The 15895-nt window shown below is 45.9% G+C and overlaps 1 protein-coding gene and 1 long non-coding RNA gene across 3 annotated transcripts in view; both read left to right on the top strand.

Annotated features, from left to right (window-relative positions):
- The window catches only part of GNAO1 (G protein subunit alpha o1), a 168843-nt gene that overhangs the window by 39134 nt on the left and 113814 nt on the right, over positions 1–15895 (top strand). The gene's annotated exons all lie outside the window — the stretch shown is intronic.
- On the top strand, positions 753–15711 carry LOC134760427 (uncharacterized). The gene is made up of 2 exons (XR_010137842.1): positions 753–13339; positions 14192–15711. It is a non-coding gene; the product is annotated as an uncharacterized LOC134760427 (long non-coding RNA).

A 15895-nucleotide genomic window follows, 5' to 3' on the forward strand; every position in this document is an offset into this window, starting at 1 on the left:
TCACCTCTTCCAAGAGGACTTCCATGACACCCTGTCTTAAATAGCAGTCCTCATCACTTGCCGTCCCCACGCTCTGCTTAATTCTTCATTTATTACCACCTTTCCTGTATTTGTGTGTTCATTTTTTCTTTTCCTTTTCTCGAATATATGTTCCCTGAGAGCCAGGTCCGGGTCTGTTTTGTCTCTAGCACCTAGAAGAGTACCTGGCATGTTCTCTGTGAGCGGGGATTAGAGAGAGTGGAACTTGGGGGACAACTGGGAGGGACTAGGAGAACTGGGAAAGTGGGAGGGACGCGGTCAAGGAAGAGAATGAGCACCCTTTTCTGAACCACTTAAATAAATCTGAATGCAGACTGTGTTTGAAAAGAGCTGCTTCAAGGAGCTCATCTGTGATTCCTTGAAAAATCACCAGGCTTGGTACTAGGCACTGGCACCTGAAGTCAAGGGTTTTCAATTCCCTGGCAGTCCAACCTGTATTTCCCAAGGGGCCTCTACTCCTCTGAGGCTCAATATTCTCTCCACCTGGCAGGATAGGGCCCTTGGCAAGATGGAGCCTGGTCCCAGGAGAAGGTGCACCTCTGTGAATTGTCATCCCTGTGGCCACCTGTCAGTGCTTTTCCCATCTGGTTGGCAGATCAGAGAGAGAAAGAGAATGTGGGGGCTGGAGGAGGGGGGCCCAGACCATCTGGTCCATTCCCATTTATTGCAGATGGGCAAGTGGGACTGATGCCTAGAGAGGGTAAAGGACCTACCTAAGGACACACAGCAAGGCGTTGACGGATGTCTGCTTTAAAAAAAAAAGTTTTCTTTACTATTGCTCATCTTTTGATGCATCCTCCCTCCTGCAGCCTCACCTACAAAAAAAAAAAAAAAAAAAAAATTCCACAAAAGCTTAGCAAGGGTTCCTAATGCTTGCTGTAACATAATTGACCCTCTTGAGCCTCGTAGCTCTGAGAAGTTCATGGATCTTCAGAAATGCGCCCAGTAAGACAAATAGTGTTTCTGTCTAGAGAGAGTGGCTCTAATGAGTCAGGCATTTCCCAGGTTCATATCCTTTGGAATTCTGGTTCTGTGAGCTTTAAACTTGTGTTCTATACCTCCCCTCAAAAGAGTTGTAAGGTCAAGCAAGTGTAGAAAATGCTGCCTGCTACAAAAACTCTTGGAGAGACACAATGGACTTTAGCATATTAAAGGCTCTGAGAAGTTCTATAATTAAGAAAAATCCAACAGCTCTTTTTGTGTAATTCAGAGTTTCCCACACTTGTTTGACCTCAGAACTCTTTTTGCATGAAAAACTATTGGCCTCTCACAGAGCTGGTCTTCCTCCAACCACAGACCCAACAGACCACTCACACAAGAGAGTACTCAGTACTTACTTTTCATTTTATACAGTTATGGCTTTTTGTTATTTCGGTATAAAATACGTTGGAAAAAAACATGACATATAATAGGCCTCCTCAAAAGGGGTTGGGGTGAAGCGCCCTCCAACTAACTTTTTACTTCTTATAACCAGAAAGACAAAAGACAGCTTCACGAAGACATCTCTTCTTCTTTATATCCTTGTGATTCTATTTTTATTGCTCTAAGAGCCTATAGGCTATTTCCATTTTGTGAGTACAATAAAACATGCACCTTACTCAAATGGCTTTCAAGACAGGCCAGAAGGACTTCACCATAAGGAAAATGCATCTATGACACTCCTGTGGCTTGGGAGGTGGAGTATCATTGCACTAAATGGATCTGAATCCTGCCATCACCAGGAATCATTACTTAATCTAGCTGTGTCTGTTTTCTCATCTGTAAAATGGAGTGCTCATAGTACCTGGCTAAAGTTGTTTTGAGGATTATATGAGATCTGTGTTTAACATTTAGAATGGGGTCCAGTACAAAGCTGATACTTACCTGTTACTGTTATTATCATAGAATGAGAGCTCTGTGTAGGCAGTGACTGTTTTGTTCACTATTTGCATGCCCCAGTGTCTAGAACAGGGATTAGCAAATAGTAGGTGTTTAGTAAAGTTTGGTTGGATGAATGAGTGAATGAAAAAATGAATGGAAGGTCTTCTATGTATGGAGAGCAATACATGTTTCTGAGAGTCTGATTCCAGCAGAGAAGGCACCAGATTAAAAGTGAGCAGCTTGCTGTAGGCCAAGGCTTTTGCTTCCTCTGCCGTGTCCTCTCTGTGTATGAATGAGAAGCCAGCGCCCAAAAGGATGCAAGTCATGGTGTGGAACTCAGAAGCAGAGTGTGAGGTGATTTCCTGGAAGGTGACGTTGTCATCTGAATGTTGCAGGCCTCAAGATTCCAAGCTTGTGCATTTCTATTCCTGGTTACTACAGGCAGGTCTGTGTCTGCCCAGCCAGAGAGTTGCCACCGTTTATTGGAGCCTCCCAGTGAAGATGCTGCCCGTGGAGCTGCTTTTGAAGGGGAAGTGCTTCTAGCTGTCTGAGGCAGGCTGTGAGGGCCCCTTGGCCACCTTGACACTCTTGTTCCCCAAAGGCTCCACGCCCCCTTGTCTGTGGGTTGGCACCACATAATGGCATGTGAACCCTTGGCCTGCTGATGTTGATTTTACCTTCTCTTGAGGGAATATAACCAAGGCATTGGACCAAAATAAACAGCCCAGATGCTGTGCTGACCTGGCTCTGCTGGGAAGCATGGTATTGATTTGCCCCCAGCCTCTCTGCCTTCAGTAACCTCATCTCTGCCTGAGGCTCCTAAGCTGGGAGGTTGATTCACTTCTTTCCTTGGCAGTGTGTTCACCCAAACACCCACACCCACTTTGTTTATATTCCTAAAGAAGCCAGCATTAGCTATTTTTAAGGACTATGAGTGGCCCTAGGTGCCCAACCCTCCTGGTCTGGCTGGAGGCAGGAGGTGACACCCCAAGGAGAGTCTACCTGTCTCAGCCTCTCTGGTGGGAAAACCCAGTAGCCACCAGCCTAGGGAATGCCAAAGGCCTGAGCAAACACTTGTGCAGCCAGCCAGCCTCATGGCCTTGGCCCTCTGGCCAGCATGCCCTTAGGCTGAGGGTACTCGAGGTTGGTGGGGTGGGGCAGTTCAGACTGATCTCCAAAGAGGGGATTGACAGACATGCTCGGGGCCTGCAGCTGAATACTGTCTTTAGGGAAGTGCAGCTGGAAAGAGGGTTTAGCTGTGATTCAGCCAGGCCTGCAGTTCCTCAGCCTTGCCCATGAGGCTCTAATAGCCAGTTTAAGGAGAGCTCACTGAAAGTCTGCATGAACCCATGAACTGATTCACAGTTGACCCAGCTTCCCAATTCTGCAGCTTCCATTTTCCCCAGTCCCTGGGTGGTTTGCTTCTCAAATCCAGGGAGTCTTCTCCGAGGGTACAGGAGTTTTTGAGGGAGTATGGTTCAGAATGGGACCAGCCCCTTCCCCTCTGGTCCCCCGCCCCCAACTCCTGTTCCAGTGACCACATTGGGCATGCAGGGGGCCCTTTCCAACTCAAAGATCCTCCAAGAGAAAACATTCTAGCCTTAAAAATTGAGGAAAACAGTCTACCTCTGTCCCCCTGGTCATCTGCCTGGGCCAGAGAATCTGTTTCACTTGGCGGGTGGGCAGTGTGTGGCCATCGGGACCTACACTGGCTATTTGCTTGCCCCAGTGGCTAGTTAATGTTCAGCCACCAGCTGCCTATGAAAATGCTGTTTATGTCTTTCTTACCCCACAGCCCCTCGGGGAGTTTAAATAAGGTGCTGCGGCACTTGAGTTCTGCAAAAGACACCTATTCGCTGACCAGACAGAGATGCTTAGCCACAACTCACAACTCTCAGGGTGCAGTTGGAAGAGGAGGAAGCGGCATGGCATATAAAGCTCATGCTCCCTTGAAGGCTGGTGATGGAGACAAGTTATGTCTTCTAGCATTTGACTCCCTCAGAGAGACTGCAGGACTTCCCTCTGATTGCAGGTGGCTCAATCCACTCAGATCACCTAGAAACTTGATAGAGATTTAGAATCTTAAAGAAGACAGAAGCTTAGACAGAGCATGTAGCCCAGCCCATCAACAGATGAGGAAGTTGAATCCTGCAGGGACTACGAGGAGGTAGGTAGAGCTAGCAGAACTGAAGGCCAGCGGGACACTATGCAGTCCAGGTGAGGGGCTCTGCTGCTGCAGCCTGTGCCTGTCTACCATTTCCCTTTGGTTCCTGGCACCTGCCTGGTCAGTTCTCGACATCCCCTGAGAGCACAACCAGCCTGACAATTGTTCCTAAAGGCAGTGCTCCTAGGGGAATGCCCACTGAGAGAGAGGCTTTCATTTAACATGGGACTTGGGTGGAAATGCGGAGTGTGTCCTATCCTCCCAGGCCTCCCTGGATAATCTTTCAGGACTGTCCTGCTGTGCAACCAACAGCCTCTGTGTTCTTACTCTGCTGGGATCACCCAGCCCTGCCTGGGAGCTAAGAGAGTGGCCCAGCCTTGTAGGTAGCCACTTGCCCTTTGGATTAAGATGAATATGCATGATTCTGGCAGGAGATAAGATATTTATCTTATTTATTTGACATGCATGGATTTCTTGGCTCTGTGTGAAGTAGGAAGGGAAATGGAGTGGTGGAAGTTGGTAGATGGGCATTTTATATATACGACTTGGACCTTTATCATTTGAAATTTTCACAAAGGGGGATCAAGGCTCTCCCGTTTTCACTGAGATGGTGATTCTTTGAGTCATAGCCTATTTTGACTTGGAGAAGCTGGGCACCAGGTCTCCACTCAAGTTCAGGCAGTCATTCTTGGTTTCACTTCTCAGGTAAAGAGGCATGTTCTCCCATTATTGCTTCCTAGATCTTTCCTAAAGATGGTGAACTGGTTGACCTTTGCTGGCAAGTCCACATTAGTCTGCTATGGGGAGAAGAAGTGAGTGGTGTGGGCAATTGTGGCTGAAGTTTAAATTGCAGAATTGAACCTTAGATATGAGTTTCGAAGTAGATGTGTTGGAGAAAAGAGAGCCTGGGTTAACTGTATCTTTTCTAGTCCCTTCACAAAACACAGGCACACACACACATACAGAAGGAGAGAGAGACAGAGAAAGAGAGAAAGGTCATTCAGTTTGAATCCATTGAATTGACCCTGGGAGGTAGATTAGAAGAGAGAAAGGGAAAGTGGAGGTGGCTTTCTTAGGAGCTTTAGACATTTCCAGGTATGACTTCCAGATAGGTCTGGACCTCAGTGTTCCAGGCCAACCCAGTCAGTTCATATTGGCCAACATCAGAGAGACGAAGTACCAGTCTTAGGTCACCCTGCAAAAAAACCTGACTCCCAGTTCAGTGCCCGTTTCACTCTACTATGTTCTTTCTTTCCTAGAGTGACCTTTCCAAGCTAGTCCATGGCTCACCAGAGCAAATTGGTCTCGTGGCATTATAGTTACACCAGCGCTTCGTTTCCAAACGCAGTGATCCTCTGTAATCGCCAAATACGTATGGCTTTGAGGGACTTTTGAACACAAAGGCAGACTCACCAAGAGAAAACAAAGTCTCACCACCATTTAAAGTTTTCAGATTCTGAATACATTCTGAAAATGGCAGTCAGAAGTGCTTTAGCCAAGGGCCGTGTCCCAGGAGCGTGTAGGATTGTGCATTTGGATATCTGTGTCTAGCTTCATCACTTATTGCTGGGTGATCCTGGATAAGTTTACTTAATTTATCTGTGCCTCAGTAGCCTCATCTGTAAGAGTAGAGTTATAATAGAACTTAGGTCATAAAATTTTTGTGAGGATTAGGTGGAATGCTGTACATGAAGTACTTAGCACATTGCTTAGCACAAAATGAGTACTCAAAAAATATTTACTATCAGTATTTTATTCTTTTGTTTTCAGGTAAGTCTCTCTTATAATTGTACATGCTATCAACCAGTGCAAATTAATATGGTATCAAGAATATGAAGAATCAAAAGACTAAAGGGTAATGACATTAGCTGGTGGGGTTTATGCAGTCATTCGTTAAACAGATGTTTGTTAAGCACCATCTATGTACCTGACATGGAGCTGAATATTGGGGCTGAGTAAGGTAGATGTGATCTTACCTTCATGAACCCCTCCTCTTGTAGGGGAGACAGACATTTAATGAGTAACTACAGCTGTGCAGAGCAATGCCACAGGGATGCCTGCATCTGAAAGAGAAAGGAGAGGAAGGAGAGAGGAGAAACCATGCGTTCTGGTGGCCACCCCACTGCTGCAACCAGAAGAACACAGCCATCTCCCTGGAAATCATTCTGTATAAATTTAACTCTAGGGGAAAAACACAGCCGGTCCATTTCCAAACTGGAATTCTCCCCCCATGTGTTTTTGGGAAGCACAGATGCCTTGGCGTTTTCCCTCTAACAATAACAGAGATTGTTCACAATTATGAATGGTTTTGGTTGACTTCAGCTCCAACAAAACCATGAATCATTTCATAACTTCTGAAATTGCAAAGAAATAACAAACACTCTGGCTCCACAAAAAAAAAAAAATGGACACATTATGAAGCACAAAGTCGTCTAAATGAAAATGTGAATTCTTTTTTGTTTGTTTAGCAGCTGCACGTTGCAAGGCCAGCTGGCAACGGATAAAAGACCCAAGTTAGTGTCTAGGTTCCTGGGGTACCACTTGTACAGTCTCATCTGTGGGATCCATAACCAGCTATGGTATAAACTTCGTTCTCCATCTTTCTCAAAGCTTTGGGCCAGCAGCATTATTTCATACATTTTACAATATTCTGAGGAAGCGAGAGGGAAAGGAGGTGCTTGGGCTGAGGCTCGTGACAGAGGGTCTCCATCATGGGTCCATCACAGATCCCCCCCCGCCCCACACACATTTGTGGGATGACTTTTTTTCAGCAGGCCTGCTGCATCCTCCTGATATCTGGCCACAAGAGGAGGTTTTCAAAATGTGGGACCAAGAGGATCAGGCTTCCCCCAATCTGACAGCCTCTGAGGTACCAACACGGCCTGGCATTGGAGCAAGGTTGGCTACTCCTTCTCTTCTCTCTTAATCCAGAAAACTGCATCCTTTCCTGAAGGCTGGAGACACACAGCTATCCTTGATTGCAGTCCAGTCTTGCCTGTGCATGTGGCCAGAGGCACAGGGGGTTCTAACACCTTGGGGCTGAGACTAGATTGGAGAGTGGGGGACAAGCACATGACCCCAGCACCACAGTCACAGAGTCTTCCTCCCCACCCTGTTGACTATCTTTTTTCATGTTAATAATGTCAGCATAGTGGTGGCCACCCCACTGCTGCAAGAACATTTGTTGAAAAGATACTTCTTTTGGAAAACAGGCTCAGGGGAGCAATTGTTCCCCCTCAAGTCTGCCTCCACTCCTGATCTCTTTCCACGCTGCAGGGTACACAGCAGACAGCAGTAGGCTCAGGCCCATTGGCATAGCATGTGCTTCCCACACACGCATTTTTTAAAGTAATAATTTTGTTACACAATTAATGATTATTTCTCATAGATAATGTAGGATATACAGACTTTAAAATGGAAGAAAATATATATAGCCTGTATTTCTATTACTCAGAGCGAATCATAATTTGCATTTGAGTATATATGTTTCTAGACTTCTTTCAATGCATATGTATGTGTTTTTAAACAAAAAGCTAGTATCAAACTGAACACAAAATTTTATTGCCCCTCTTTACTCTCACTGTACACTGAACATTTTCCCATATCTACATATATGATTGCATATCACTTTATGCCCTGCAGACATCTCTGTAAATCTCTGGAAGATTTTTCCTTTTGTGTCCTTCTACCTACCATCAGAGATGGAGACAATAGAAAATACACTTCAGTGTCACATCACAGACTCACATCTTGAGCACTGATGTAAGTTTTGCACTAGCCCATCACAGGCATGCTGCCTGAGACCCTTCCTGCTTTAGCTGTGATTATGAGTGCCCAGTTCATCAGCCATTTTATTGCCAAGATAGAGTCTAGCTCTGTAAAATGCCCACAAGCTTTGGCACCGTGAAAACCATGGAAAGTTGCATTGATGCTACTCACAAGCCCCAAATAGGTGGTCTCAAAAGAGAAAAAAGACTTATGTTTTAATAAAACTCCCTTTAATAATTAGGTGCTTTAATAAAAGGCCACTTGGGTCACTGTCTGCCTCCTCAGCCTAGACTTCCTGCAGTTGGAAAAACCTTCCAAGGACAGAGAGGGTTCTGGGGACATACTGAACAGGCCCTGTTCCCAGCCGCTGAGCCCACAGGGACTGACAAGGGACCACCCCATAAGAATGTCTGTACCCTTTTGGAGCCTACATTTGTAGGTGCTGAGGCATCACATTCTTCAGGTTCTAATGAAGAATTATTGTAGTGATGAGTTGTAGAAATAATCATTTAATGTCTATTATTCTGAGGAAAATTTAAGAATTTCTGTATTCAGAGCAGATTGACAAATGTGGCAACCACTTCACATAATCCACATGCTAGATCCTTGTAAATGTCATTGTTATCACTGGAGCCTCAGCTATGGTTGTCTTTCCCAAGCTGGATGAATAGGACTGCCAGTTATTCACTAAAGATAGAGACAGCACATGGCTTCTCTTAGGTCTGGTTGCTGGGCAGAGGCTATGGCATTGCCTTGGGGTAGGGGGTGCAGGTCTCAGCAACTATCCTTGAGCTCTTCAAAAGGGAGTTCTGTCTCCACAAAGATGTTCATAGGTCAGGCTTTTGAGTCAGAAGAACAACTTGCAGTTGTTTTCTGGGGCCACAGGAGTTGATTGGGTAGGTGGTCTGGAAAATGAAGAAGCAGGAGGCTTCACATAACGCACCCTGGATTTAGGGCGGGGACACAGCCAGCCCCAGTGTAATCTTACAATGGAGATGGGAACTCTTCCTCAGGTGTGTCTGAAAGCAACCTCAGCAGCCTCCAGGGAAGTGTCCTCTCATTGGTCTCAGCTCAGTGTCTGGAGGGCTCGGGAGTGGTTAGAGGCAGGCTCGTGCAGACACCGTTCCCTGGAATGTGCTTGTCTGTATGGTCATGGAAGGATTTTTTCTGCCTCCTCACATCCAAATTCAGCTTAGCAAACTGTTATTGGGCACCCGTGCTGGTGCCTTGCCTCTGGTATCTGGCTGGGGAGGCAGTGTGAACACCAGGAACTTCACATCCCAGGGTGATAGCAGTTTTCAACCACTTTCCTAGAACTGCTTGGTTTTTGAACCATGGCCCTGTTTAATGCTTTTATTGAGTGGTGGGTCCCATATGTGTATACATTTGAGCATGTCAGTTTGACAGCATTTCTTCTCTTCTCTTGAACTTTTATCTGAGCCTCATATCAGAATCGAGTTTTTCCCATTTCTCTCAACCTTTGCCAAGTCCTCCGTGTAATGCCTACACAGGATCTGAAGAGGAACTCCATGGTCTGATTTGGGTTTAATTGATTGGTCTTAGATTTCCCCCCTCCCTCTCCAGGCTCAGGGTGCCTCATAGCTGGGCACTGAGGGTGACAAGCTTGCGAGCTGTAGAGCAGGCTGGGGTGTTTCTCCTCATGCACAGTCATGAGGAGAAGGGTGCTTGTAAAACTAGAACAGGATGAGACTCTGTGGGATATGGTTTGATTTGCCTCAGCTCAGGAAGCCCACCCCTATGGAGAAGGAGAAGGCAGGTAGAAGCCAAGGGAATGACAGTCAAGGCCAGGGTGCCTTCACAGGGAAGAGTGCTCCTTCCAGGAGGTGGCATCAGCACCATCCAGCTCTCTCTAGGGCTCCATACTCTCTGTGTACCTGGTGGCCCAGGCTCTACTTCCTGCTTTTTGGAGTGGGACCTCGAGAACCAAGCAGTCCTGCCACTGCAGCCCAAGGGGAGCGTGCAGTTCTTTGCCACAGGCCTTACAGTGCTCTGACACTGCTCCCATGGAACTTTTCCCAACCAGTTCAGAGCACTTTGAGGGGCACAGTGATGCTGGGAGCCTGTGTTGTGAGTCCCACTGCTATCCAGGGAAGGCCAGCGTGAATGAGTAGCAGTGCTGGGGAGTAAAGCATCACTTCTCAAGCCCTGTCCTCAGGCTCATGTGCAGAACTAGTGATGCAGCACTGACTGCACACAGCATACCACTCAGTCACTGAGGAGGGGAAGTGAGCCCCTTTTAGTTCTCTTCCAGTGCTTCCCATCGAGTTGAGGAGAGAGTCTCCATTGGGCACTAGAATGGCTTAATATCCCTCTAAAGCTTGCCAATCTTTTGAAACAAAGAGTCTGTTATAGGTTTGTTTGCATTGTATTTGTTTCCGTGATTATCTCCTATTTAAAGCAGGTGATACCATTTAAGGCAACAATGTAAAATTTCCTTTTTAAATAATAACAAATAATAATAATATTTGTTTCCAGTGTGTAGAATTAAACTACCAAGCAAATGGAGCATAATGGTATAGGCTATGGCCAAAAATCATGAGGGTAATTGAGTGACTCAAGTTTGAGAAATGCTGAACTAGACCTGCTACTTTCCTTATCCTGCAGTCCAGTGTCCCTTCATGACAAGGCATTTGAGAAGGTATTTTGACTGAGTGTATGTTTATACCACTCACGAGGAGGTCCCAGTTACAAGCCTGTGGGAGCTGGGCGTGAGCAGAAGCTGTGCTGCTTGCTGGCAGAAACTGGCCTGAGCTGCAATGGGAAGCTACACTGGGAAGATGAAAAGCCCTGGCCTCAGAAGCCCTGTACCTGGAAGAGGGCTAAATCCCAGGGCGGTCACTGCCAGTTAGGGGGTGCTGTGTCATTCATTCATCCCACTCTCCTGCCAGCCCAGGACAGCCTCTGGGGCACAGCAGTGATAGCAGAAATGCTAATAGCAAACATGCATTGGACTCTCACTGTATTCTGGCACTTCACCTGAGTCATTTACTTCTCATAATGCTGAAAGGTAACAGTGGTAGTGGTAGTAATAAGGGGAGGAGAAGAAGGAAGAAGATGAAAAAAAGTTAATATTTATTGAATATTCACCCTCAAATCATTTATAGATTGAATGTAATCCCTATCAAAATCCCAGGTGCCTTCTTTGTAGAAATTGACAAGCTGATTCTAAAATTCAAATGGAATTTCAAGAGATTCAGAATAGCCAAAACAATCCTGAAAGAGAAGAATAAGGTAGGACTCACACCTCCCAATTTCAAAACTTGCTACAAAGCAATGATAATCAATACAACATGGTACTAGCAAAAGAATAGGCATCTAGATCAATGGAGTAGAATTGAAAGTCCAGAAATAAACTTATACATCTATGACCAACTGATCTTTGACAAGGATGTCAAGATCATTCAGTGAGGAAAGAATAGTGTTTTCAACAAATGGTATTGGGACAACTGGGTAGCCACAGGGAAAAGAATAAATTTGGATCCTTATCTCATGCCATATACAAAAATTAATTCAAAATGGATCAAAGACTTAAACGAAAGAACAAAAACTGTAAAACATAGGGGTAAATCTTCATGACTTTGGCAAAGCATTCTTAAATAAAACATCATAAGCAACAAAAAACAATAGATAAATTAGACTTTATCAAAATTTAAAAATTGTATGCTTTAGAGCAGTGGTCCCCAACCCCTGGGCCACAGACTGGTGGGAACCCACCAGGCCATACAGCAGGAAGTGAGTAGCAGGTGAGTGAGCAAAGCTTCATCTGTATTTACAGCCGCTCCCTATCGCTCACATTACTGCCTCAGCTCTGCCTCCTGTTAGATCAGAAGGAGCATTAGATTCTTATAGGAATGAGAACGCTGTTGTGAACTGTGCATGCCAGGGATCTAGGTTGCATGCTTCTTATAAGAATCTAATGCTTGATGATCTGTCATTGTCTCCCATCACCCCTAGATGGGACCATCTAGTTGCAGGAAAACAAGCTCAGGGCTCCCACTGATTCTACATTATGGTGAGTTATATAATTATTTCATTATGTATAGCAATGTAATAATAATAGAAATAAAGTACACAATAAATGTAATGTACTTGAGTCATCCTGAAACCATTCCATCCCCCGCAACCCCAGTCCGTGGAAAATTGTCTCCCATGAAATTGGCCCCTGGTGCCAAAAAGGTTGGGAACTGCTGCTTTAGAGGATATTGTCAGTAAAGTACAAAGACAACTCACAGAGTAGGAAAAAATATTTGCAACTCATATGTCTGATTAGGGATTTGTACCCAAAATAGATAAAGAACTCTTACAACTCAATAATAAAAAAAAACCTAACTTAAAAATGGGCAAAGGATCTGAATACACACTCCTCCAAAGACAATATACAAATGACCAATAAGCACATGAAAAGATGCTTGACGTTATTGGCCATCAGGGAAATGGATGGAGAAAAAAAGTAGATTACTGGTTGCCAAGGAATGGGAGGGAGCCCAGGAAGGTAGGGGGTGACAGCTAGAGGCTACAGGGTTATTTTTTTTTTAGCAGATATATGTTCCAGAATTGACTATAGTGATGGTTGTACATATCTGTGACTATACCAAAACAAACTAAATTGTATACTCTAAATAGGCAAGTTGTATGATGTGTGAATTATATCTCAATGAAGCTGTTGAAAACATTTATTGAGCTCCGGGCACAGTTCTTAAGCATTTTACATGTATTAACTCATTTGCGGTCACCCAATGAGGTGGGCCCTGTTATACAAATGTCACCATTTTGCAGCTGAGGAAATTGAGGCAGAGTTGCCCAGGGCACTATTAATATCTCCTTCTAGCACATAAGGAAAATGAGGCAAAGAGTTTAGAGTTTGTGTTCTGTCTGTGGTCACACAGCTGGTACAGCGGAGGCAGAATCACAGTGTGATCCCAGACCCCACTCTTGGCCACTCGCCATGCTATACTACAGGCAAAGCAAAGGGTTGCTGCCCATGGGGAGCTGTAATCTACTTGAGTGTAGGCACGTAAATGGGAAAGAGGTTGAGAAACTGTCAGGATGACCACCTACTAATTCGCTCTGAGACTTCAGTTAAGGCACAGAATTCCTGGGCCTCAGTTTCTTCCTCTTTTAAACCAAGTCTTAGGCTGGATAAAAGAGGGCCCCATCCTGGGGTTCATGAAAGTAGTAATGCTGGTCTATGGATAACACTTAGCATAAAAAAAAAAAAAACAAAAAAAAACCTAACAGATTCTATTTGCATTCAGGCGTGGAGACCACAGAGCATCTTTGCTCTTGGCTGAAATTACGTCCCACCAGGGCAGTAACCCTGGTTACCTCCGGCTGATGAGAAGCTTCGATTAGCAGTCACGTATCTGACTCTGCTTGACAAGAATAAGAAACTGGATCCCTCATTGCTTGTTCTGGGACCACTTGCCGGGGAAGGCCACCCTCAGGTCTGGGGGCTTACGCTGCTTGGTCAGACTGCGATTCTCTAAGGTCATTTGACCCCCTGGGACTTGCCCTCCCTTGGACTCCCTGGCTTTCCTCTAGTCTCTCAGGTCCCAGCTATTTTTTCCACCACACCCAGGGTTCCCTGTAGCAGGCCCAAGCTAAGGTGGGTGTGCGGAGTATGGGCTGGCCAGTACAGCCAAGCTGGGCAAATGCGTGTGCTGTCAGGAGCATGGACAGGGCTCCCGGTGCTCAGAGCCCACCACCGCTTCTGCTCTTCCTACAGGCAGAAGGCAAAGGCCTGTTTCCCACTGAATAGCACCTTCTCCAGTCGTGCCTGGGGAGCTCTGAAAATAAACCAGATTGGGAATAGTCAGGGTGTGGGCTACTGATGGCCTCTCGGGTCTATGCAGTGCATTTCCTCTGGCACTAATTTTCAAAGAAAGTTGCACTAAAACATTTTCCATTGGGCAAAATCATGCCTTTAGGATCAGCCTACACTAGAGTCTTAGGGTAGCTGAGCCAGAAGAAAGCCCTGGACAACATTTATTTATTTTATAGATTAAAAAAAAAAACTCTGTTAAAGATGCCTCATCTACCCTTGTTGTTCCAGGGAGATGTGACCTCTGCTAGGCTGTTGCGGCTGAGCTGATGATCAGGGCAATTTATCCATTCTTAGAAATCGGGTGAGCCCTGCTTCGGCTCTGTGCAACTGCTAAATTCAGTTTGTATGGATTTGTCTTGGAATCAGGGCCCTAATGTTCCATTTGATTCAGCTTGGCTGGGGTAATGCTCAGGTCTTTTGTAGAAGAGTTCACAACACTGGCCAGTTAAAGGGTGGTGTGCCCTCAGGCAGTCAGAAAATCTTGTCCACTGACGCATTCATTAACCCACAAACAGAACAGGCATTGCCCTAAGTATTTGGGGGTATGAAAGAAGCTGATGTAGATGTGTTCCTGTCCCAGAAGGAGCTGATGGTTGTATCTATGAAGGTAAGCATTTTTGTAGACACGAGCACCAGTCACCCTAAGCAAAGGCAGAGAATGCTTAGGCCAGACAGAGGGCTGGGGCACTTGAATAGAAAGAGAGCAATTCTTGGGTACAAGAAGCCCAAGGGAAGTTTTCTGGAGGAGGTGGCATTTGAGCTGGCCCCTATAGAATCAGTAAGATTGGGAAACTGATATGGTGTACTTTCTCTGTCAAAACATGGCCCACAGAGAACAAAAAACATAGCAATTGAGACAACAGTACCAAGTCTGGAGGGTAGACATAAAAATTGTGAAAAGTGTTGGGAAAGGAAAATGCAGGCATTTTAGGAGAGATTAATGGGAGGTTTATAATTCAGATTGGGTGTGTAGGGGGGTAAGGGGCATCAGGATTCAAACTCGGATCTTAATGTTTCCAGAGTCCACACCCATAATTACTGCCCTGCTTCCTCCCAGCTGAGATCTCTGCAGGGCCCCTGGGTGAATCAGAGACAGAAGTCAGGCCTCCCAACTCCCTGGGTCAGCCCTCTTTCCTCACAGCCTACCTGCTGCCTGAGCTGCTGCCTCAGGGCACATGCCTGTCTGCCTGGCTGATGTTTCCCATCAGTGGCTGACTCCACAGTGTGCTCTTGGAGGTGAGGTCAGGGACAGCCCAAGCACCCAGACCGCTTAGGGCGGACATGCAAGGCTCAGGCCCTCCCGAAACAGTCGTTAACCTTTCTTCAAAGGTCATGTTGTGGAAAACCCCTACTTCAGCCTCCCAGCTGTAATCACAAAGGGCATCAGTGAGAAAGCCTTTTCCTGGGAATGTCTGTTCTTGGTAACATGCCCAGGTCACAATCTGGAACATCAGAGTCCCGTTCACAGAAACATGGATCCTGTTGCAGGCACCCTGGCCCCACCATCGTCCAGTCCTGGAGGGTACTTCTGGATGCTGGACGATCAAGTTCAGTGTCTCCTGGCTAAAGACAGCTCAAGTAAACTTCGCAGCTGCAGCCTGAGAAGCACGAGGACCCAGTGTGTCCACGAACCAGAGGTCTTTGTCCTCTGCCTAGGATTTCCCATAAGGAAAAGCTCACAGCACCGCTGTCCCCACAGCGCCCTGCTGTGGAGCTTGTTCTCTGTGCGTCCATGTTCCCCGTCATGTGCCCTCCCACTCCAGTGATCATTGCTAGTCTGCTGCTGTCACTTCTCTCTTCTTGTCCCTCCTTTCCTCTCTGACAACGCTTTCCCAGAATGCAGGCCTCTCCTCTCCCCTCCCTGGGTGTCATTCTCTTCAGAAAGGTTTTTTAAAGAGTGAATGTTTAATTTGTGTTTGTTGACTAAATGAATTAATCAAGTAGGACTCTTCATTATGTAATGCCTTGTACATGTAAAAGATTATATGACATCAATAGAAGGTATTAAGAATAAATAAAATGCCTACTTTACTAAGTTAAGGCCCCTATCTATGTGGCCCTCTGCCAGAGTGACAGCTTCCTTAAGTGGCCCTTTTTTCCTCTTCTCCCCGCAGTCTAATCCACTGTCCACCTGACTGCTGGGGCCATCTTTGCCCACCTCAGCTCCCCTCTGTTGCTGTCACCAGCTACCCAGGTCAGCAGGGCCCGTCAGCAGAGCA

The sequence above is a fragment of the Pongo abelii genome, chromosome 18 (genome assembly GCF_028885655.2).
Source record: "Pongo abelii isolate AG06213 chromosome 18, NHGRI_mPonAbe1-v2.0_pri, whole genome shotgun sequence".
NCBI lineage: Eukaryota > Metazoa > Chordata > Mammalia > Primates > Hominidae > Pongo > Pongo abelii.